A 26,568-nucleotide genomic window follows, 5' to 3' on the forward strand; every position below is an offset into this window, starting at 1 on the left:
ACTGCTTCCTCTTGCCACCTTTATGCGAGATAATCCACCCCATTCTATCTCTCCCTATCTCCCTCTCTAGGTATGTTGCTCTCTCATCCCTTAATTTCATTTTATTTCTTTTAGATATATATATATACACATACATACATATACACAGATATATACGTACATACACATTCACTTATATATATATATATATATATATATATACACATAAGTATATATATATATATATATATATATATATATATATATATATATATATGCATATTCCCTTCAACTACCCTAATACTGAGGTCTCATGAATCATACACATCATCTTTCCATGTAGGAATGTAAACAAAACAGTTCAACTTTAGTAAGTCCCTTGCAATTTCTGTTTCTTGATTACCTTTTCATGCTTCTCTTCATTCTTGTGTTTGAAAGTCAAATTTTCTATTCAGTTCTGGTCTTTTCACTGAGAAAGCTTGAAAGTCCTCTATTTTATTGAAAATCCATATTTTGCCTTGGAACATGATACTCAGTTTTGCTGGGTAGGTGATTCTAGGTTTTAATCCTAGCTCCACTGACCTCTGGAATATCGCATTCCAAGCCCTTCGATCTCTTAATGTAGAAGCTGCCAGATCTTGAGTTATTCTGATTATGTTTCCACAGTACTCAAATTGTTTCTTTCTGGCTGCTTGCAGTATTTTCTCCTTGATCTGGGAGCTCTGGAATTTGGTGACAATATTCCTAGGAGATTTCTTTTTGGGATCTATTTGAGGAGGCAATCGATGGATTCTTTCAATTTCTATTTTGCCCTGTGGCTCTAGAATATCAGGGCAATTCTCCTTGATAATTTCTTGAAAGATAGTATCTAGGCTCTTTTTTTGATCATGGCTTTCAGGTAGTCCAATAATTTTTAAATTATCTCTCCTGGATCTATTTTCCAGGTCAGTGGTTTTTCCAAGGAGATATTTCACATTGTCTTCCATTTTTTCATTCCTTTGGTTCTGTTTTATAATATCCTGATTTCTCATAAAGTCACTAGCTTCCACTTGCTCCAATCTAATTTTTAAAGTAGTATTTTCTTCAGTGGTCTTTTGGACCTCCTTTTCCATATGGCTAATTCTGCCTTTCAAGGCATTCTTCTCCTCATTGGCTTTTTGGAGCTCTTTTGCCATTTGAGTTAGTCTGTTTTGTAAGGTGTTGTTTTCTTCAGTGTATTTTTCAGTATTTTTTTGGGTCTCCTTTAGCAAGTCATTGACTTGTTTTTTGTGGTTTTCTCACATCCTTCTCATTTCTCTTCCCAATTTTTCCTCTACTTCTCTAACTTGCTTTTCCAACTCCTTTTTGAGCTCTTCCATGGCCTGGGACCAGTTCATGCTTTTCTTGGAGGCTTTTGGTGTAGGCTCTTGCACTTTATTGACTTCTTTAGGCTGTATGTTTTGGTCTTCTTTGTCACCAAAGAAAGAATGCAAAGTCTGAGACTGAATCTTGGTGCGTTTTCGCTGCCTGGCCATATTCCCAGCCAACTAACTTGACCCTTGAGTTTTTCAGTGGGGTATGACTGCTTGTAGACTAGTGAGTTCTATGTTCCACGTTTGGGGGGGAGGTGCCAGCTCTGCCACACCAGCACCGCTCCTTCCCCAACCCCCAACCCGAACTGGGCTTAGATCTTAAGCAGGCTGTGCACCCCTGCTCTGATCAGCCACTTAATTCCTCCCACCAGGTGGGCCTGGAGCCGGAAGTAACAACAGCTGCAGCTGCCCCACCTCCGCTGCCCCCGGGGCTGGAAGCCGAACCGCGAACTCCTTCTACTCCGGCAGCTTTTCCCACTAACCTTCTCCGCAGTCTTTGGTGTTTGTGGGTCGAGGGGTCTGGTAACTGCCGCAGCTCACTGATCCAGGGTGCTAGGGCCCCCTCTGCCTGGCTCCTGGTCTGGTTGGTCCGCACCGCTCACGCTGGGCTCTGCTCCGCTCCCAGCTCCCAGCTCCCAGCTCCATGTGGGATAGACCTCACCCAGAGACCATCCAGGCTGTCCTGGGCTGGAGCCCTGCTTCCCTCTGCTCTTCTGTGGGTTCTGCCATTCTAGAATTGGTTCAGAGCCATTTTTTATAGGCTTTTGGAGGGGCTCGTTACAGAGCTCACTCCAGTCCCTATTTACCAGCCGCCATCTTGGCCTCTAGCCTCATTTTAAGAATAAGCAAAATAAGTCCCAAGGAGATAAAATTATCCTTGGGTTTTTTGTAGAAAAGAGAAAAGGAAGGAATTAGACATACCTTCCATTTATGGCTGTGTTTTGAAGAAAAAGGGATTTTTTTTATCACATTTATATGATAGATATCAAATTGTAACAATAATTTAGCTAGCAACAGCCTGTTGAGGTTTCAGACCAGCAAGACCAGCAACAAGAGCTGCCAGCACAGGTTCTTTGTTCTGCTTTAGTAAGGAAAGTAACTTTAAGGGGTTAACAATCTAACTTTAATCACACATACATATATATAACTCACTTAGTTCAGGAGGAAAAGCCAGCACCCTGAACTTCAGAGCAAATATAAACAACTTACAAATAGAGACAATATAAACAGACCAAATCAAAATTCAGTTAGCAGAGAAGAATCTATTGGTCTGGGTTAGCAAAGGCAGGGGAGGTGGGGGTGCAGTTCCAACAGATTGCCCAGAGTCACACACCACTCTTCCAGTGAATGAGAGCTCCCAAAGGAAAAATGCCAACCTCTGAGTTTATATGCCCTGTTCAGTGTCAAAGAGCATCACGACATGAGATTCAAACCAATGTGGCCTAAAAGCTCCTGGTGTTACAAACATATGACTCAAACCCATGTAAACTAGGCTTTCCCTTGAGGTAAGCAGGTCATCAAAGACTCCTGCTTTAATCAAAGAAACAGAGGCCAGACTCAGCAAGGGCAATTCATTAAATAAGTGCTCCAAAAGAGAAAACAGTAAAAAAATTCCTACCTTAATAACTGATACACAAATTTATCATAATTTATATAAAACTTGATAGTAAAAACAAAGTAGTACAAAAATGAGTTATTTCATTATACCCTCCCATTTTGTCACTTAATAATATCAGTTACATATATCTTAGTTCCTAAACAGTGTTGTAAGCACCCCAAGTTCAGAGTCCCTATTTTATGCCTCTTTGTATCTCCCTCAATGCCCTGAAAATGAACAATCCATATGTTTAGTCAATGATATGGATTTATGCCATTAAGTATAAGTCTTTACCTTTTTTCCAGAAGTATACTTTCTATTTACTTTGGCAGCACCCACCTTACTGACCTCATATACTGTAAGCTACATGAGAAAAGGGACTATGTCTTAGCTAAATATTAGGTTTTATTTAACCCCTAGGATTGTATATTGCACAAAGCAATTATAAAAGAAATAAATGATTAGGGGGCAGAGCCAATATGGCAGTGTGAAAGCAGAGATTTACTGGAGCTCTCCTACAAATTCTTTCAGATACCTTTAAAAAGTGAATCTGAGCAGATTTGAGAGAGATAGACAGCACTAAGAGACTGAGTGTGGCAGATTTCCAAGGCAGGAGAGTCCACAGGGTCGATAGGACAGATCTGTGGGCTGGGAGAGCACAGGGAATGGGGAACTAAGCCATACCTGAGCAAGAGAGGAAGCAGGCCTGGGTTGAAGTGCCAGCTACAGTGGCAATCCCCAGGCCTCTCAGCCTAGGAAGGGAGTCTGATGGAACTACATGAGATAGAAGAATAGGGTCTGTGGCCATGGCCCCAGCTACTCCTGAGGCTATCAGCCAACAGTATAAAGTTTTGTAACTTGCCTTCTTGAACTTCTGGGAGCCATGATGACCAGTAAAATGGTTCTCATTCCTCCCTTCCTCACCCAGAGAATACTGCCCTGGGAGAAACCCTTGAATAGAGGAACCAGAAATGGGGCTTCAGTAGCCTTTTAGCTTGGGAGGCTGGGTGGAAGTAGACTAGTGCAGGAAGAGAGGTGTCTCAGCAGGCCCAACCTCAGTACACCAGCAGGAGTTCTTGAGCCCCAGGGGCTGGAGCCAGGAAGCAATAACACCAGGACCCCAGAGGTGCCTTCATACAGCCAGAGGAAGTGACAGACACCAGCTCAGACAACTGCTGAGACCACCCATGCTGTAGCACAGCCCTAAGGGACAAGGAGACTTCCAGCAGCCAGATTACCCCTCCCCAACACCTCACACCAGGAGCTTCAGTGTAAACCAGAGCAACTCAGAAAGATATCTACCTGGCCTTGACCTTCACACACCAACCACTTCCAGCTCAGAACCAGGGGAGCAGCAGCATTCTATAGCCTCTGCCTGACAAAACCAGAGTCCACAGCACAGAAGGCCAGTAACCAAGCCCACAGTACCCAGTACAAGAAGCTTGGGACAGAGCCCCCTGAGCCCAAGAAGCAGAAGTCCACTTTAAAAGTCAGGAAAAGACAACCACCATGAAGAAACAATCCAAAAAACCAAGGACTATCGATTCTTACTGTGGAGATAGGAAAGAGCAAAATACCAATTCAGATGAGGACAGCATTGACATAATACCCACATCCGAAACCTCAAAATGGAATGTGAACCAGTCTCAAGGTTCAAAAGCATTCCTGGAAAAGCTCAAGAGGATTTAAAAAACCAATTTAGAGAAGTAAAAGAAAAATGGAAAAAAATCACGGATGAAAAGAAATCTTTAAAAAGTGAAATTGGCAAAATGGTTAAGGAGGTTCAGAATCTATTGGAGGAAATGACTCCTTGAGAAGTAAAATTAAACAAATGGAAAAGGAAGTTCAGAAGCTAAATGAAGAAAACAATTTGTTAAAAATTAGAATTGGGCAAATAGAATCTAATGACTCTATGAGGCATCAAGAATCAGTCAAACAAAATCTAAAGAATGAAAAAATAGAAGAAAATATGAAATATCAAATTGGAAAAAACAGCTGACCTGGAAAATAGATCCAGGAAAGATAATCTAAGAATTTGTGGTCTACCTGAAAGCCATGATGAAAAAAAGAGCCTGCACAGTATCTTCCAAGAAATCATCAAGGAAAGCAGCCCCAAGATCCTAGAACCAGAGGGTAAAATAGTCATCAAAAGATCACCACCTGAATGAGATCCCAAATTGGAAACTCCAAGGAATATTGTAGCCAAAGGTCAGGAGAAAATACTGCAAACAGCCAGAAAGAAACAATTCAAATATCATGGAACTACACTCAGGATCACACAGGATCTCTCAGCTGGTACATTAAAACATTTGCAGGATTAGAATACGATAGTCCAAAAGGCAAAGGAGCTTGGACTACAACCAAGAATCAACTATCCAGCAAAATTGAGCATAATATTTCAGGCAAGGAGATGGACATTCAATGAAATAAAGGAATTCCAGACCTTCCTGATGAAAAGGCCAGAACTCAATGGAAAAGTTGATCTTCAAATACAAAGCTCAAGAGAAACATAAAAAGGAAAACAGGAGAAAAAAAAACCCTTGGTAATCAATAAGGGCAAAATGTTTATATCCATATATAGGATTATATTGTTTTATATATGATGTACATATATATATATATATATATATAGATAGATAGATAGATAGATAGATAATATAGATATATATGTATGTTATATACATATGTGTCAGTCTTGAGAATGGTACAGTTATTATGACAATTAAAAGGGATGTACATAGGCTGAGTGTGTCAGTATAAAGTAACTGATGCAATGTTAAAAACATAATTAAGGAGTGCAAAGGGATTGTTCTGGGAGAAGAGGTAAGGAAATGGTAGAAAAGGGTAAATTACATCATATGAAGAGGCTCAAAAACATATTATAGTAGAGAGAAAGAAAGGAGGGAGAAGAACCATGTTTGAGCTGTACTAACATCAGATTTGGTTCAAGAAAGGAATATCATACTCTGATAAGTATAAAAAACAAATTTTAGATGGGTAAGGGGAAAGAAAAGGGAGGGGTGGCTAGAAGGGAGGGATGAAGTAGCAAGGGGAAAAGGGTAAGATAAAAGAGGGGTGTAAATAGGGAAGGAAAATTGAAGAAGGTGGTGGTCAAAAGCAAAAATCTTTTGAGGAGGGGAAGGGAGAAGGGAGAAATAAAAGCATAAACTGGAGGGGGGGAATAAGATGGAGAAAAAGACACAGATAGTAATCATAACTGAATGTGAACAGGATGAACTCTCCCATAAAATGGAGGCAGATAGCAGAATGGATTAAAAACCATAATCCTACAATATGTTGTTTACAAGAAACACATTTGAAAGGGGCATACACACAGGGTAAAGGTAAAAGACTGGAGGAGAATATATTATACTTCTGCTGAAGTAAAAACAAAAGCAGGGGTAGCAATCCTAATCTCAGAAAAAAACTAAAGCAAAGATAGATCTAATTAAAAGAGATAAAGAAACTATATCGTGCTAAACGGCCCCATAGACAGTGAAGTAATATCATTACTTAACATATATGCACCAAGTGGTATAGCATACAAATTCTTAGAGGGGAAGTTAAGGGAGTTACAGGAAGAAATAGACAGTAAACTATACTAGTGGGGGGCCTCAACCTCCTCCTCTGTGAACTTGTAAATATAACCTCAAAATAAACAAGAAAGAAGTTAAGGAGGTGAAGAGAATTTTAGAAAAGGTAGATATGATAGGACTCTGGAGAAAAATGAATGGGGATAGAAAGGAATATAGCTTTTGCTTGGCAATGTCATGTACCCCTGAGAAATATAATAGAATTTTGGAAAAAGTAGATATGAGAGACTTCTGGAGGAAACTGAATGGGGATAAAAGGGAATGTACCTTTTTCTCAGTGGTACATAGCACCTACACAAAAATTGACCATGTACTGGGGCATAAAACCTCACAATCCAGTGCAGAAAGGCAGAAATACTCAATGCACCCTTTTCAGATCATGACACAATAAAAATTATTTATAATAAAGGACCGTGGAAAGATAAACTAAAAAATAATGGGAAACTAAATAATTTGATCCTAAAGAATGAGTGGGTCAAACAACAAATCATAGAAACAATAACTTCATCCAAGAGAATAACAATAATGAGACAACATACCAAAACTTATGAGATGCAACAAAAGCACTTCTTAGGGGAAGTTTTATATCTCTAAATGGTTACATAAAAATGGAGAAAAAGGAGATCAATGAAATGGGCTTGCAAGTGAAAAAGCTAGAAAAAGAACAAATTGAAAATCCCCAATTAAAAACCAAATTAGAAATACTCAAAACCAAAGGAGAGATTAATAAAAATTGAAATCAAGAAAACTCTTGAACTAATAAGTAAAATTAAGAGCTGCATTTATGAAAAAACAACAAAATTGATAAACCCTTGGTCAATTTGATTTAAAAAACAGAAATAAGGAAACCAAATTACCAATTACCAGTATCAAAAATGAAAAGGGTGAATTCATCTCGAATGAAAAGGAAATTAAAACAATAATTAGGCATTATTTTACCCAATTGCATGCCCATAAATTTGACAACCTTACGGAAATGGATGAAGATTTACAAAAATATGAATTGCCCAAGTTAACAGAAGAGGAAGTAAAATGCCTAAAAAAACCCATCTCAGAAAAAGAAATTGAGCAAGTCATCAATGAACTCCCCAGGAAAAAAATCTCCAGGGCCAGATGGCTCCACATGTGATCACACAAGACAGAAAGGGACCCTTATGTACAAAAATATTTATAGCAGTTCTTTTTGTGGTGAGAAAGTATTGGAAATCAAGGGGATGACAATCAGTTGGAGAATGGCTAAACAAATTGTGGTATATGAATGCAATGGAATACTACTCTGCTATAAGAAAAGAGGAGCAGATGGACTTCATTGTAACCTGGAAAGCTTACATAAACTGATGCTGAGTGAAAGGAGCAGAACCAGGAGAACATTTTATAGGACTACAGACTCGTGGTATCTGAAAGGACTAACTTTGATAAACTTGGCTCTTCTCATCAACACAAGGTTTAAAGACAGCTCCAAAAGACTTATGATGGAAAATGACCAGAGCATAGGTTAGGAGAGTAGTAAACACCCCTCCTTAGATCATACCACCTTGGAAGAACTGAAAACTTATAAGTCCCTATAAGTATCTCTGAAAATAGCCACACAAAACCCCTGAAGCTTGGGACAGTGTGCCCTCACCCTGGTAACAGAACCCAACTTTAACAAAGAGTTTAAAAAAAAGTCAAATAATAGGCTTAGAAAATGAGCGAACAATGGGAAAAAAACTCTGACAATAGAAACTTACTTTGGTGACAAGCAATATCAAAATATAGACTCGGAAGAAGACAACAAAGACAAAGAGCCTACATTAAAAAAAATATGAATTGGTCTCAGGCCATGGAAGAGCTCAAAAAGGATTTTGAGAATAAAGTAACAGAAGTAGAGGAAAAAATGGTAAGAGAAAAGAGAATGATATGAGAAAATCTTAAAAAAAAATTGTCTACTGCTTGATAAAGGAGACACACACATAAAAACACTGAAGAAAATAACACCTTAAAAATGACACTGAACCAGGTATATAAACTCAGGGTTGGTATTTTTCCTTTGGGGGCTCTCACTCACTTGAAGAGTGGTGTGTGACTCTGGGCAAGCCGTTGTAACTGTCCCCCGGCTTTGCTAACCCAGACCAATAGATTCTTCTCTGGTAACCAAATTGTGATTTGGTCTATTTATATTTTCTCCATACTATTTTCTCTTTTTTGTTTTTTGTTTTTCCTTCTCAAATAGTTTTTCCCTTTTGCTCTGATTTTTCTTTCACAAAATGACTAATGTGGAAATATATTTAATGTGATTGTAAATGTATAGCCTATGTAAGATTGCATGCCGTCTTGGGGATGGGGGAGAGTCAGGATGGAGAAAAAATGGATGTCAAAGTCTTACAAAAATGAATGTTGAAGCCACCTTTACATGTATCTGAACAAAATAAAATACTATTAAATGGGGAAAAATGAAAAATGAAATATTTAATATAAAGACTTCATTTTACATGCTGCTGCAGCTTTTGCTCATATCAACTAGTTAACTCCATTCCTCTACTATTGTTTATACTACCATGTAAATATGATCTATATGCTTAAAGGGCTGAAGTCTGGAAAAATTTTCATGATTTTCATCTTTTTCAGAGAATGTCTTCAGAATTCTACTTTTCCACTGGGAAAAGGAAAATGAGAAACAGTATTCAAAACAATAAAACCAGCTAAGGCATCAAAATTGAGTGCCTGGAATATTGCTTAGAAGTTAGTATAAAACTTGAAAGAAGTGAATTACTCAGAAAGATCATATAATGAAACTGTGGTGGAGTAGGCCACTGGATCCAAGAACTTGAACTTTTTCTCTGTTGGGCCAAGTTGTTCCTAATTATCCGAAAGAGCTCATATGAATTGGAAAGTTGTCTTAACAAACTGGGTACCAAGTAAATGCCAGTTCATATCAAAATCAAATGTCAAATGATGTACTTTTTAATATCATTTTGATAAATATTTTAATGGTCAGTAAGAAATCTTATATGTAAAAGTCTTTCAGGTATAATGATTTTGATGGAAATCTACCCCACTTCTCCTTTAGAGAGGACACCAGCTTTTTTAAGTGATAGGTATTTTAAAGTCAATTTCCACTTGGGCAGAGAATACAAATACTTCTCTAGTTAGGATGCTAGAGCGATCAGGTAATGGCAAATGTCAGCCCATCAACACCAAGGCTCATTACAGTAAGATGTATGCCCTTACTCTCTTACTTATCTATATGTACCCCTCCCAACTTGTATACTAAGAGGTGATTTTCCCTAATAGAGGACCAGTGGCCAAGGAATGAAAGTAGATACATTTGCTGAAAGCTTCCAAACAAATTCTAAGAACAAAAATGAGATAGAAATTGTTAAGTCCAAATGGACTTACAAAACTCAGGGTTATTATTTTGGAAAATTCAAAATTTGAAAGATTTAGTTTTATTCTAATAAAGTGTTCTGTTTCCTAGTAGTCAGTTCTCTGAGGTGTCTTTGTTCTTTCTGACTCTATGGTGGCATACCCTTGCTAGATGTGGGTGGCAAAATCTTTCTTTTTTCTTGTTTCCTCTTAGCCAAAAGAAATTACTGTGATAACCTACATTAAGACCAATGTAGGACACTACTTTCACTGACTGTGCATAGATAAGCAGATCATTTTTCAATGGAATTAAAACCCGCCCATGACAAAAGTTTGCATTGGCACATGTGGCAAGAATGTCACATTAAAAGCAAGGGCAGTGTGGTGAGAATGGGGCTAAATTGGAAGAAGATCAGGTGAAGTTGTTTCCAGTTATTCAAAGTTTAGTGAAATGAATGATCATTCTGGATCCCTGAACACACACACACACACACACACACACACACACACACACACACACTTCTTTTTTGAGAGTGATATTTCTGTAAAATTGCTAATTATACCCAACACTGATTTTCATGAATTCCTAAAATTGCAAATTGACTGGTTTTTTAACACTAGTGCAAAATCAAAACATGCCATTTTGAAATGATTCTTCACCTTTCCTAACAAATCTTCCTTACATTCACTGGCACTTCTTTAATTTGTAATATTGCTGTGTTAGCGGTCCAATTTCATTTGGTACTTTGAAAATGCAAGATGGAGGGAGAGAATATAACAGAGGAGGAAAGGAGCCTTAATAGCTAAACAGGTGCACACTGAAAATAAATGAAAAATGGAAAATCAGGCCCCCAAGGTGCTATCAAAGAACCATTTGCTGAATAACTAATTTAGTAGCCCTTGTGCCTTATGAATTATTGTCCTGATTTACACAATCACATTGTCTAACAAACACAAATTGCTTAATACACTAATTATTCTGTTCATAATATAAGGAGAAAGCCCTTTCTCCTTGGTCCTTTATTAGGGAGAGAAGTGCTTCTGTTTTCTCTACTGTACAGGGGGCAAGATGCATACTTGCAGATTCACAGAATTATGTGGCACTTTCAGAGAAACCCTGTGCAATTAAGTGAGCATGGAACATTGCCTAGAAGCCACAGAATTATTATTATTGCTGTTATTAAAAAACATAGCCACAGTTTTCTCTTCTTATTCCTCTCTGTCTAGTATGAATGTATTGAATGAGGAGCTGCCAGCTGTGCATCTTGCTTCTGTGATGGTATTTTTGATAGGAATGGCAGATTAATGGACCTGTATTTCTTCAGCAGAGTTATGTGACAATCATATGGCCTTCATTTTTTTCCTTTTGGTATTCAATCTTGTGAAGTTTGGATCAATACAAGAAGTTCAATTCAATTCAACAAATGATTATTGAGTTCCTTTTAGGCCCAAAGTGCTGAGAAAGATTCAAAGATAAATAAATATGGCTCTATTTAAATGAAGCTTACAGTTGGGTGGAGGATAGTAATCTAAGTATACTCAGAACTATAATACAAGGCAAAAGGTAACAGAAAGTGAGACAAATACAAATAAAGGTCTGTGGCAGTCAAAAAAATATTACATCTGTTGTGAGTGGTGTGTGTATGTGTGTGTGTGTGTGTGTGTGTGTGTGGGTGGGTGGGTGGGTGGGTGAAGACTTCCTGAATGCAGGATTATTGAAGCTAGGTCTTAAAGAAAGATTAGGTTTTAGACAAGCATAAATGAAGGTTAAATGCAGACCATCTGGATGGAAAAGTAAGAGCAAAAAAATGTGTTTGGCAAATTGGTGTGGTGTAGTATTCTGCTTCAGAATCAGAAAGGCCAGGGTTCACATCCTGCCTTTAATAAATACCAGCTCTGCAACCACATGAGCATGTCACTTAAACTTTAAATGATGCTGGTATTTCTATAAGATTACAAGTTACAGAGAAGATACTATCCTATATTGGTGGAAAGAATTTTCTCACAAGGAAATTCCATATCCCAGTGATCTCACAGGTCCTATCCCTATACCACTTACAGTATAATGGGTTATCTTCATAGTTGGGAAACAGTTTATCTGGAGCATATCTATTTATCTCACATAAAAGTGGTAAGAAAAAGCAGTTCTGTAGTGAGAGATAAGACTGAAAGATATGCTGGTAATATATTGTGGAAAGCCTGAAACGTAAGGTTAAAAACTTTCAAGTTAATTCAGTAGAGGATAAGGAGAAAATGAGTGTTTTCAGTGGTGGGATTAAATTATGAATTTATCCACAGGCTAATTTCACAAAGATTAAGGCATATTTAGGTTGTTAGATATTTTGTATTTCACAAAATTTCAGAGAATAAAATATTTTAGCAGAACTACTTTGATTTTGTTTAAATATGTACTTAAGAATCTGAAGCTATGGGGGGGCAGAATCAAGATTGCAGCTAGAAAGCAGGGACTTACCTAAAGGTCTCCCCCATAACCCTCCAAACACCTATAGAAAATGGATCTGAACAAATTCTAGAACTGCAGAACCCACAAAGTAGCAGAGGGAAGCAGGGCTCCCGCCCAGGACAGCCTAGATGATTGCTGGGTAAGGCTTATTGCATGGAGCTGGGAGTGGAGCAGAGCAGAGCCCAGCATGGGCCACACAGACCAACCAGGCCAGGAGCTGGGCAGAACAGGCCCTAGCGCTCTGAATCAGTGAGCTCTGGCAGTTACCAGACTTCTCATCCCACAAACACCAAAGACAACAGAGAAGGTTAATGGGAAAAAACTGTGGGGACTGAGTAAAAGGAGTTCGTGGTTCGGCCACCACCTCAGGGGCAGCTGAGGTGGTGCAGATACAGAACTACAGCTGTGGTTGCTTCTGGCCCCAGGCCCACCTGGTGGGAGGAATTAAGTGGCGGATCTGAATGGAAGTACAGAGCCTGCTCAGATCTGAGTTGCAGTCTGGGTTGGTGGTTTTTGAGGGAGGAGGACCACTGGTGTGGCACAACTTGCTGTGTCAAAATAACTCTGAAAACAACAGCACAGGCCCTCAAACTTGGGACAAAATACTCTATACTTGCATACCCCGATGAAAAACTCAAGGATCAAGTAGTTGGCTGGGAACATGGCCAGGCAGTGAAAACAGACTTAAAATCAGACTCAAACTTTGGAATCTTTCTTTGGTGACAAAGAAGACCAAAATATACAGTCAGAAGAAGTCAACAAAGTCAGAACCCGTATCAAAAGCCTACAAGAAAAACATGAACTGGTCTCAGGCCATGAAAGAGCTCGAAAAGGATTTGGAAAAGCAAGTTAGAGAAGTAGAGGAAACATTGGGAAGAGAAATGAGAGTGATGCAAGATAACCATGAAAAACGAGGCAATGACTTGCTAAAGGAGACCCAAAAAATACTGAAGAAAATAACACCTTAAAAAATAGACTAATGCAAATGTCAAAAGAGCTCCAAAAAGCCAATGAGGAGAAGAATGCCTTGAAAGGCAGAATTAGCCAGATGGAAAAGGAGGTCCAAAAGACTACTGAAGAAAATATGACCTTAAAAATTAGATTGAAGAAAGTGGAAGCTTGGACTTTATGAGAAATCAAGATATTACAAAACAGAACCAAAGGAATGAAAAATGGAAGACAATGTGAAATATCTCCTTGGAAAAACCACTGACCTGGAAAATAGGTCCAGGAGAGATAATTTAAAAAATTATTGGACTACCTGAAACCCATGATCAAAAAAAGCCTAGATGTGATCTTTCAAGAAATAATCAAGGAGACCTGCCTTGATATTCTAGAGAAAGAGGGTAATATAGAAATTGAAAGAATCTACCAATTGCCTGTTGAAACATATCCCCCAAAAAAAACTCCTAGGAATACTGTTGCCAAATTCCAGAGCTCCCAGATCAAGGAGCAAATACTGCAAGCAGCCAGAAAGAAACAATTTGAGTATTGTGGAAACACAATCAGAATAAAACAAGATCTAGCAGCTTCTACCTTAAGGGATTGAAGGGCTTGGAAAATGATATTCTGGAGGTCAATGGAGCTAGGATTAAAAACAGGGATCACCTACCCAGCCAAACTGAGTGTAGTGCTCCAAGGCATAATATGGATTTTCAATAAAGTAGGGGACTTCCAAGCTTTCTCAGTGAAAAGACAAGAGCTAAATAGAAAATTTGACTTTCAAACACAGGAATCAAGAGAAGCATGAAAAAGTCAACAAGAAAGAGAAATCATAAGGGACTTATTAAAGTTGAACTGTTTTGTTTACATTCCCTCATGGAAAGATGATGTGTATAATTCATGAGACACCAGTATTAGGGTAGCTGAAGGGAATATAGATATAGATATAGATAGACAGAGGGCACAGGGTGAGTTGAATACAAAGGGATGATATCTAAAAACATAAAATAAAATTAAGGGTTGAGAGAAGAATATATTGAGAGAGGGATAAATGGAGAGATAGAATGCAGTAAATTATCTCACATAAAAGTGGTATGAAAAAGCAGTTCTGTAGGAAGGGAAGACAGGGCAGGTGAGGGGGATTGAGTGAATCTTGCTCTCATCGGATTTGACCTGAGGAGGGAATAACACACACACTCAATTAGGTATCTTACCCCACAGGAAAGAAGGAGGAAGAAGATAAAAAGGGGGGACGATAGAAGTCGGGCAGATGGGGGTGGAGGTAATCAAAAGCAAACACTTTCAAAATGGGACAGGGTCAAGAGAGATAATTGAATAAAGGCCGATATAGTTAGTCTTTCACAACATGAGTATTGTGGAAGGGTTCTGTATAATGTGGCCTATGTTGAATTGCTTGCCTTCTTAGGGAGGGTGGGTGGGGAGGGAAGAGGGGAGAGAATTTGAAACTCAAATTTTTAAAGCAGATGTTCAAAAAAAAGTTTTTGCATGCAACTAGGAAATAAGATATACAGGCAATGGGGCATAGAAATCTATCTTGCCCTACAAGAAAGTAAAGGGAAAGGGGATGGGGGGGAGTGGGGTGACAGAAGGGAGGGCTTCCTGGGGAATAGGGCAATCAGAACATATGCCATCTTGGAATGGGGGGAGCGTAGAAATGGGGAGAAAATGTGTAATTCAAACTTTTGTGAAAATCAATGCTGGAAACCAAAAATATTGAATAAATGAATTAAAAAAAAGAATCTGAAGCTATGTTCTCAAGATGTGAAAGTAGCTTGATAACAAGTATAATATGCAATAAATTATCCAGATATATTGTACCCAGTGTGTCTCTATACCTAGATTTTGGAAATATTTCAATGGTTGATCAGATTTTCCAGAGATTCCCTTTTGCAAAATTGTTATGAAAATTCCATCTAAATATGTTTATTTTCCATGGAAAAATAATGCAAAATGTTCTATGTTACATGAAGCTAAAAAAAACCTTCAGAGCAAAAAAAAAAGAGTGAACTGGCCAAAAAGTATACCACCATGCAGGGATGGCAACAATGAGAAGAGGAATGATGGCAGAATAAAACTAAAATCCACCAGTGATCCTTCCAACATGGGTTAGGCTTATCCCTCCTCCTTTCCTTCAATCGATGCCAAATGGGAAACAGAATTCCACTAGTAACCCTCTCCCCACCAGTATCCCCAGCTCCATAAGCAGGTTACTGACTTGGATATACAAGTTATACGCTTTTTAATCCAAAGCCCAAGACACTCAGGAATCAAATTTATATAGAGTTTCACACAAAGAGATGACATGGAACTAATAGAAGACTAATTCATCATCTGTAAGACAAAGAAGTCTTGTAGTCTAGATTAGAAACTGGGCATCAATGTAAGTCCCTGGATGATCTGAGCCTCAGCATACATGAATTCTGATTTTGGAGCCCTACTACTTATGTTTAGAGGCAGAAAATAGTAGAGAATATACAGTGGATGATCAGTAATCTAGTTTGGTTAAAGGGTAGAATGCATGGAAATGGTGGCAGAAAAATAAGCTTATAAAGGGCTCACTAGTTTGCGGAATGCTTTTTCATGCTAGAAAAAGGAGTCTAGTTTTTAAAATTTAAATTGCCAAGCATTTATTTTTATCTCTCCTCCCCTGACTAGGAAGAAAGGAATAAAGATAGACAGAGAGAGAAAGAAAGAGAAAGAAGGAAGAAAGGAAGGATAGAAGCCCTTTAACAAAAGTAAAATATATTCTCATATTGACCATGTCCAAAAATGTTGATTGTATTCTACATATTTAGTCCAAATTGCTATCAGGAGCCATCTGTAATCACATTTAGTCATTGAATTGAGAAAAGCTCCTAAACTTTTTAAAGTTGTTCTTTTCTACAATGTTTTTATTGTATGTTTTTTTGCCTAGTTTTGTTCACTTTGGTCTGCATCAGTTGACACGTCTTCCCAGATTTCTCTGCAACTATCCTTATCGCTTCTTTCAGCACTACAATATTCCATTAAATGTGGATGTATAATTGGCTCAGCCTTTCTCAAGTAGCAATTGTAGTTTAAACAGAGAAGGGTTGTGACCATAGTGATGGATAATAGCATTGGTGAGACAAAGTTTCAGCATGGAAGCAGTAGCAGAGGATGGAGCTTTGACAAATGGCATTTATGGTGATCAACTGAAGCAGGGGGAGGGGGGTGTGGGAGGGGTAAGGAAGCCTGCAGTCCACAAAAGGAAAAATGTAGGACAGAAGAGCAGAAGCAAAGATATTTCTAAACTACAGCAGGAAAGTGCATGAAGTGGAGCTGAGAAGATGTAAAGAGGAGTTGGCTGCTGGAAGATAGAATCATGAAGCAAAACTCTTTGGAGAAGAAGACAATGGAAGCAAGGAGACCTCCACCATGGTAGGAAGAGAGTACTAAAGTTTAAACCCTCCTTTACTTCATAGAATGAGATTTCAGAGGATTTATTTGGGAAGGAAGCCTACACAAATGTGTGGCTTTGAGAGATTTTTCATCACGAAGAGGCAAAAATGAACTGAACATACTCTCTCCAATCTCCCTCATGACATTTTTTCTGCTCTTGCTACTTTTCTCACTAACTTTCAAACTCTCCTCCACTGTTTTGTTTGTGTTTAAACACTCAATGACAATACCTAAAAAAATGCCCTTTTTGGCTCTTTTATGTAAATGAGCTGCTTTCCCCTATCTCTCCTCCATTTCATTGCTTCCCTTCGTGAAAAATTTGTAAACATGCTACATGGATTTCTTTGTCCTATCCAGTCCATATTCAGCCCTTTAAATCTGGTTTCTCCATGTACTGCCTTACCAAATCTGCTTGCAATATGATTCATCAGTGACTTTCTAATCACCAAGTCTAAACATCCTCATCCTTTTCTATATTATCCATTATTTAACACAATTTCAGAAAATCCCCAATTTATCATTTCTGTTCTAATTATGGTGGTAGGGTTTGTATTTGGGAATTTAAAGAAGGTGAAAAGGTATGAAATAGTACATTTGATTTAGGAAGCCAATAAAAGGAGAGTAAAATGTTTAATAGTAGTGAGCATTGAGATGAGCTAATGTTGCCACCTAGACTGACAGAAACCAGCTCTAAGTTTTAAATTTATCTCTGCTTAGAAGTTTATTTGTAATAATTCTATGGTCATAGTCACAGAGCCTTGAGGAACTGAGTTTGGGAACAATGGGAGGTTATGATTGTAGGGGCCATAGGGAGACTTATAGGGCATTATTAATGCAGCAGAATGTGGAACCAAGGTTTGGTATAAGAAAGTAAGTGAAGGCAAGTAGAAGAGAAACATATGAAGAGAACAGGAAGAAATCAGAATAGTAAAGGTAGTTATAAAGCCAGATAGTGGGTTTATAGATACTGAAGAAGTAGGAGAGTTGGAAACATAGGTTGTAGTCAATGGTGAGAATTTTGAAGTTGTGAGTGTTGAAGGTTCAAAATTACATGGAATGGTGAGGGGGTTATCTAAGAATATCCATGTCAGAGTGTGAATGGCATTGGTGTGGAGAAAGAAATTAGTTCAAGTTGAAAAATTGCTTGATGAATGAGTTGACTAGAAAGTTGATGACTTAGAGGAATTATATTGTAAGGATTTTAGAAGTATTATAAATATTGGTTTTGTATTTTCTGAGAAGGGTAACACGATGATAAAGTCAAGGCAAAATTGGGAAAGCACTTTGGAGGTAAGTGAATGAAGATGATACATGTAGTCCATTGTGTCTAGCTCACTATTATAGGGCCCTTTAAGGTTTTGTTGTGGTTTAAATGTTCAGTCATGTCTGACTCTTAGGGACCCTGTGAACCAACTGTCCATAGGGTTTTATTGGAAAGGATACTGTAGTGGTTTGTCTTTTCCTAGTCAATTTTATGCATGCAAGAGTTAAATGACTTGCCTCTGGGCACATGTAGTAAGTGTCTGAGGTCATATTTGAACTCTAGCCTTCCTCTCTCCAGGCCCATGGCTCTCATCCACTGTGCCAAGAAGCTGCCCACTTTAAGGATTACTAACTATTTTCCATATATTATCTTGTTTGATCCTTAAAGCAACCTTGTAAGGTAGGAGCTATTGTTATTCCAATTTCCCAAAAGAGGAAACAGGCCTTTAGAGATTAAATGGCATGTAAATAAGTATCTGACATAGGATTTTTAATCAGGTCTTTCTTACTCCAGGTTTCGTTCTCTATTCACTCTATCACCAAAGAGGGGTATGAATAGCATATGTACATACCAAAAACCCAAATTCCAACCCTCCAAATCCTCTTGCATTTTCCTCCTACCTTCCCTCAATTCACAAAGTATTTAGTAAGCACCTAATATGCACAAGATAAACAAAGCAAACAGAAAGGATGAGAAGTTCCTGTCATCAGAGATATGTTATCCAATATCCAATCCCTCATTTCAAATTCTTTAAACTTTTGGGAGGAGAGGGGAAAAAGGGAAGGTAAAGTGAAAGCATTATTCTACAGTTATTTCTCCTCATTCTAAAGTGGATGGTTACAGTAAAATCTACCAAAAAGAAATAGAACTGAAACACTGCTCTTCATTTTGTTTATTCTCAAATATTGCATGGAGGAAAAATGAAATCATAAAGATAACAAAGAGTAGTTCAGATTCTGTAAACCTTCCAACCAAGTTCAGCTCATTAGTCTAGGTTAAGGTTCAGTTTGGCAATTATTTTATCCACATTCGTGTATTTTTCCTAATAAAGGACTTTTATCTCTGGCTTGAAAATTAACTGACTCCATAAACTTGTGTAGTTGAGTCTTTGAAAGTTCACAGAATTGTAGCAGTTAACATGGCCTCTTCAAGTAAAATGCTTCTCTTTAAAATAAAGAAAATGGTGCAAAGTTGTTCTTTTTTTCTGTTACTAATGGCAATCTTGAAGGGGAGGCAGGAAATCTTGGCCAGTTTCATTCTTCTCTCTCCCCCATAATGCATCTTAGCTGAACCCACTCTAGGTTCACATGTTATTAATTATGTGCACATGTAATAAATGAAGTACAAGATAGTGAACTCTATACGTCTTTTGAAAAATGTATAGTAAATATATTTAAAATTATATAGAACTATGTTGTTATCGTTGTCCATTATATGTATATCGAAGGCAAATTGAAAAGGTTTCCAATGGAAAGAACTCTGGATTTGAAGTGAGATCATCTAGAATCAAAGTCGGGTTTTTCTGCTTACTGTCAGTGTGATATTGTCACATCATAATCTTTCAGGGTCTAACTTTTGTTTTCTGTAATATTAATTGTTGGACTTAGAGAAGAGGTGCCAAATATGTGTCCCCTAGGCAGTAATGCATCCATGATATAATCCTTGTGGGTAAAACTCCCAAGAGTAGCAGAATTAAATTAAAATGTAATTGAGAAATATTAACAAAATCAATAAAAATATAGTAGAACACATATGATGTTAATATGTGGCCTATACAGATCCTTATGGATGGTTCAGTAGTTTCCTCTTCTGTTTCAGAATGCCATCACTGGCTGAGAGAAGAGATGTCAAACACATCGATAACAAGTATATAAAAATCAGATTAAAATGCAGTTGTGAAATACTTAAAATAAAAATAAAATTTAGACAATTTTATATGTTGTTTTTTTTTAAAAGCTAAATATACACCTGCAGGGATTCTTATAGTTTGGTGGTGCCTGTTTCTATTTGAGCTTGACAACCCTGGACTAACACATCTATAAATTCCCATTGTGTTCTAAACTTAAACCCAATGAACTTTTACCTGGTATGTCCCAGAAGGTTGATCATACTTTTAATTTTCAGGAAGAAAAGGATAGTTCAGGTTGTGCAATATCAAGGACTTTATTAAATATTGTGTAAAGTTACTGATCCATTAGTATATGGCAATATTGGATCCTGAAAGGGGAAGAAAAAAACTTGTGCAAAGAAAATTGATACAATCAATAGAATATGAAAAATCTCAGATAAAATTTTGAGGAGAAACACGGTCTTGGGAGGACCAAAGAACTGCCCCTCAAATGAGTGTTTTGAGAAGATATGCTTGAAGGCAGAGCAATGAACGAGATAATGATGACTTCAAGGCATTGTGGTACATCTGCTCATTAACATGTAGCTATTGTCAGTATTTTAAAAGCTACAGTTGAGAAATTGCAAATTAAATACTGTAATATACTGTTTGGGGAAGAGAGAGACACAAGAAAAAAATAGGACAGTAAGCTCAACACTGGAAGAATTAGAATAACACAGTGACAGAAGACGGAATGTGAAGAGAGAAGCTACTTCCAGTTGAGAAAGCAAACTGATGATTAGAAAAGAGTTATTTCTTGATGACTGACTGGAAAAAGACTGGTCAGATGATTCTGGAGTCATTGTACTGATTAGAGATCAGAAAGCAGCTACCTGACAGAGTTATTTTAGCTTATTGTTCTCTATTACTGTTTGTATCCTGGGAGAAGAGAAACCTCTAAAAGATAACTGGTTGCCTTTCTATTCCCTGTATAGTTTAAGAACAAGGAAAATGGAGGAAACACAGACTTTCCATGTATTGTACTGTGATCTGCGCTTAATGGAGAAGATATCTTGCTTTGCTAAAGCAGAGTCCTAATGAATGAAGAGTTGGCTAGGCTTGCCTACATTGCCCATAGAGCCAATATGAAGTGGCTTGCAGTTTTCTGGCTTAGGGAATTTCCTGTCATTAAGACAGGCACTGAAATACATGTGGGTGTGCATGCACGTGTATGTGCATATGTATCCTAGAAATAGTATATATATATATATATATATATATATATACACACACATACATACAATGTACATATTCAAAACTTAGTACAGTGCCTCGCACATAGTAGGTACTTAATAAATATTTATTGATTGATTACATATAAACATATATATACATATATGTAAGTATTGTGTTTGTTTAGTATACCTACATATATATGTGTGTATATATATATGCATTATATATGTATATGTGTATGTATTATGAAAGGAACCTAACACTTTATGCTGTAACGTTAAGTGTGGCTGTAAATTAGAAGAGCTTGTAACTTACACATAGGTTTGAGAGTGTGAGTAGCTTTTCCTGACAAGTGATCATAAGGACCATAAGGGAAGCATCATGAAGTGAGCCAGAGTGTCTTTGAAGGGACTAAGGATATAAATGCCTACAGTGCAGACTTGTGAGTTTTTGTAACATGTGGTTTATCCTACTCACGTGATTCCCTGCTAGGTTTCCGTGTTTCCACTCTCACTGAAATTATTTGTATTGAGGGAGAATGTGACCCATATTGATGGGCAAACTGAAATGTTTTGATTATTCCTTCTTTTACTTTCAAAAAGTTAGGGTTATTTCTCTTTTTTCTTCATTCTATTGAGAAAAAAATGTTATGATTATTATTGTATTTACTTCTTGTTTAGTACATGTTTCACATTTAAGAGTTAAGGGTATTGAGGCATGAAGACAGATAGAGGAAGGAAGTATGGAGAGAAAATAGAGGTACCAACCACATATGATTGATCTCCTTAATGACTGACACCTAATTTCAATGACTGGAATTGAAAAAATTCCTCTTGAAATCTAGAGAAAAAGGAAGGCTATAAGCTCCATGTAGAAAGAGTTATCATGAGGCTACAATAATTCCCCTCTTACATGTTCAAGGAAATGGAACTCTGATTTTAAAGCTATAGACCATGCTTGGTCCTCATTCTCAAGGAGACACTAAAGCAAGGTTTGAGACAAAAAATGTAGCAAAAAGAAATAACATTCAATCAACTAAGTGCTCAACTGAGAGATAGGGGATCTTGAGTGGCTACTACCTTGCTCTGTAATCATTAGACCATCAGACCCTCACAGCTCCAGTTTGCCCATCCAGAAAATGACATTATGACTACATTATACTTTTTCCTGCTTTGGAATATCATATATAGGACACTAAAGTGCAATGCGGAGGGTAAAGCATTAGTAGTGTAATGGTGACTAATTTTGTGTAAATAGGAAGTACATCAGTGGGGTTTCAGGACCTAGAGTGATAAATAGTAGGCATGTGTCCCTTCCCCCCATCATAGACACACATATGTGCATGCATGCACATGTGGGCTTCTACATGCACACACACACACACACACACACACACACACACACACACACAGTTTATGCTTAGGATCAAGAGAGAGAAGCCTCCAAAAAATTATAAATACTCTTAGACCACAAAAGAGCTCAAAAAGGATTTTGAAATGAGAGTAATGCAAAAAAAATCATGAAAAAAGAATCAACATCTTGGTAAAGGAGAAACAAAAAAAATTACTGAAGAAAATAATACCTTAAAAACAAGACTAGGCAAAATGGTAAAAGAGTTCCAAAAAGCCAATGAGGAGAAGAATGCTTTAAAAAGCACAATTAGACAAATGGAAAAGGAGGTATAAAAGCTCACTGAAGAAAATAATTCTCTAAAAATTAGAACTTAGCAATTGGAAGGTAATGACTTTATTACGAGAACCAAGAAAAATAAAACAAAATGAAAATATTGGAAAAAAAAAATATATATATATATATATATTATATATATATATATAATATATATATTATATATATATATATACACACACACACACACACACATACACACACACACACACACACACACACACACACATATATATATAGAATATCTCATTGAAAAAAACTGACCTGGAAAATAGAGTCAGGAGAGATAATTTAAAAATTATTGGACTACCTAAAAGCCATGATTAAAAAAGAGCTTAGACATCATCTTTCAAGAAAACATCAAGGACAACTGCCCTGATATTCTAGAGCCAGAGGGTAAAATAGAAATTGAAAGAATCCACTAATCACCTGCTCAAGGAGATCCCAAAACAAAAACTCCCAGGAATATTGTAGCCAAATTCCAGAGTTACCAAGTCAAAGAGAAACTGTTGCAAGCAGGCAGAAAGGAACAACTCAAGTATCATGGAGCCACAGTCAGGATAACACAAGATTTAGCAGAGTCTACATGAAAGGACTGTGGGGATTAGAATACAATATTACTGAGAATCACCTACATAGCAAAACTGAGTATGATCTTCCAGGGGAGAAATGGACATTCAACGAGATAGAGGAACGTCAAGTATTCTTAATGAAAAGACTGGAGATGAATAGAAAATTTAACCTTCAAATACGAGACTCAAGAGAAGCATAGGGAAGCAGATCTAAGATGGCAGAATAAAAGCAGAGACTTGCTTGAGCTCTCCCCCAAACCCCACCAAATACCTGCAAAAATGACTCTAAACAAATTCTAGAGCTACATAACACACAAAATCACAGAATGAAACAAATCTCCAGCCCAATATGACCTGGGTAGTTGACAGGAAAGTTGTATCACACCAGGTTAGGAGCAGAGTGCAGTTCAATGTAGACCCTGCCAGCACAAAGGGTCTGGAGCAGTCATCGGTGGACAGAATCACTGGAAGCTGTGGCAGTTTCCAGACTTCTCAACCCACAAATGGCAAAGACAACCTAGAAGGTCAGTGGGAAAACTATCTGAACTGGAGGAGAGAGGAGTGGCTGATCAGAGAGGGTTTGCAGGGATCTCTTTGCTGGTGCTGAGGCAAGATTCCATTGTTTTGCCCTGCTTAGGTCTGGTTCACAGTACTGGGTAGTGGTCCTGGGGTGAGGAGGAGTGCTGGTGTGGCAGAGATTGTGGTGGCTGTGGAGAGGGAATACTCATCAAAGTTCCAAGGCAGAAAAGAGTCCTTGAGGTCACTCACAGACCAGAACTCAGGACAGGAGAGGAGTAAACACCTCTCCTTTGATCATACTATCTTAGGAGAAATGAAAATTTGCAGGTACCTAGGAGTATCACTGAAAAAAACTGTGCAAAACCCCTGAAGCTTAGGAAAGAGGACTCTCCACTCTGGAAGCAGACTTCTATCTTGACAAAGATCTCACAAGTAAAGTAATTGCCTGGGAAAATGGGCAAACAGCATAAAAAATCAGACTATAGAATCTTACTTTGGTGACAAAGAAGATCAAAACATATAACCAGAAGAAGACAACAAAGTCAAAGCTCCTACATTCAAATCTTCCAAGAAAAAAATGAATTGGTCACAGTCCAAGGAAGAGCTCAAAAAGGATTTTGAGAATCAAGTAAGACAAGAGGAGGAAAAATTGAGAAGAGAAATGAGAGTGATGTAAGAAAATCAATCAAAATGAGTCAACAGCTTGCCAAAGTACACCCAAAAATACTGAAGAAAATAACACCTAAAAAATAGACTTACTCAAATGGCAAAAGAGGTTCAAAAAGCCAATGAGGAGAAAAATACCTTAAAAGTATAACTGGCCAAATGGAAAAGGAGATGCAAAAGCTCAGTGAAGAAAATAATTCCTTAAAAATTAGAATGGGGCAAATGAAAGCTAATGACTTTATGAGAAATCAAGAAATTATTAAAAAAACACCAAAAGGATAAAAAAAATAGAAGACGATGTGAAATATCTCATTGGAAAAACCACTGACCTGGAAAATAGAGCCAGGAGAAATAATTTTAAAAAGTATTGGACTACCTGAAAGCCATGACCAAAAAAAAAGAGCCTAGACTTTATCTTTCAAGAAATCATCAAGGAAAACTGCCTTGATATTCAGAACTAGAGGGTAAAATAGAAATTGAAAGAATCCACTGATTGTCTCTTGAAAAAGATTCCAAAAGGAAAATTCCTAGGAATATTGTAGACAAATTCCAGAGTTCCCAGATCAAGGAGAAAATATTGCAAGCAGCCAGAAAGAAACAAATCAGGCACTGTGGGAACACAATCAGGGTAACACAAGATCTAGCAGTGTCTACATTAAGGGATTGAAGGGCTTGGAATATGACACTCTGGAGGTCAAGGAGCTAGGATTAAAACTGAGAATAACCTACCCAATAAAACTGAGTATAGTACTTTAAGGCAAAAAATGGATTTTCAATGAAATAGAGGAATTTCAAGCATTTTTGGTGAATAGACCAGAGCCGAATAAAAAATTTGACTTTCAAATACAAGAAGCAAGAGAAGCATGAAAAGGTAAACAGGAAAGAGAACTCATAAGGGACTTATTAAAGTTGAACTATTTACATTCCTACATGGAAAGATGACATTTTTAACTTATGAGACTTTCCTCAGTATTAGGGTAGTTGAAGGAAATACATATGTATGTGTGCATATGTATACACACACACATACACATATATAAGTATATATACATGCATATACACATATACACACATACATACACATGTATGTACATACATATACACACACATACATATAGCATACATGTGTGTGTATATTATGTATAGACAGAGGGCAGGGTGAGTTGAATATGATGGGATAATATTTTAAAAATAAAATTAAGGGGTGTGAGAGGAATATTTTAGGAGAAGAAGAAAGGGTGAGATAGGCTGGGGTAAATTGTTTCATATAAAAGAGGCAAGAAAAAAAAACTTATAGTTGAGGGAAAGAGGGGGGATGTAAAAGGGAATGAGTGAACCTTACTCTCATCAGATTTGGCTTAAGGAGGGAATAACATGCACACTCAATTGTGTGTCTTACCCTACAGGAGAATACAGGGGAAGGTGATAAGGAGGGAGGGGGATAAAAGGGAGGGCAAATTGGGGGAGCAGGTAGTCAGAAGCAAATGCTTTTGAAAAAGGACAGGATCAATGGAGAAAACAGAATACATGGAGGGCATGATAGGATCTTTCACAACATAACTATTATGCATAACTACACATGTATAACCTATATTGAATTGTTTTCCTTCTCAATGAGGGTGTGTGGGGAGGGAAGAAGGGAAAAAATTTGGAACTCAAAGTTTAAAAAAAATGTTAAAAATTGTTTTCACATTCAATTGGGAAATAAGATATACAGACAGTAGGGCATAGAAACCTATCTTGCCATACCAGAAAGTAAGTGGGAAGGGGATTAGGTGGGTGATAGAAGGGAGGACAGACTGGGGGAAGGGGTAATCAGAATGTATACCATCTTGGCATTGGGGGGAGGGGAAAGATGGGGAGAAAATTTGGAACTCAAAGTCAATTGGATAAATAAATTAATAAAAAAAGATAAAGAAAGAAGTATAAAAAGGTAAATGGAAAAGGAAAATCACAAGGGATTTCATAAGGTTAGATTGTTTACATTCCTACTTGGGAAGATGATATTTGTAACTCATAAGACCTTTCTCATTATTAGGGTTGTTAGAAGTAGTATATATAGACAGAGGGTACAGGTGTAAGTT

At 37.5% G+C, this 26,568-nt stretch overlaps 1 pseudogene; it reads right to left on the reverse strand.

Moving 5' to 3' along the window:
• The window catches only part of LOC118841014, a 112,031-nt pseudogene extending 109,884 nt beyond the window's left edge, over positions 1-2,147 (reverse strand).
• Between the last annotated feature and the right edge of the window lie 24,421 nt (positions 2,148-26,568).

This window comes from Trichosurus vulpecula, chromosome 1, assembly GCF_011100635.1.
Source record: "Trichosurus vulpecula isolate mTriVul1 chromosome 1, mTriVul1.pri, whole genome shotgun sequence".
Classification (NCBI taxonomy): Eukaryota; Metazoa; Chordata; class Mammalia; order Diprotodontia; family Phalangeridae; genus Trichosurus; species Trichosurus vulpecula.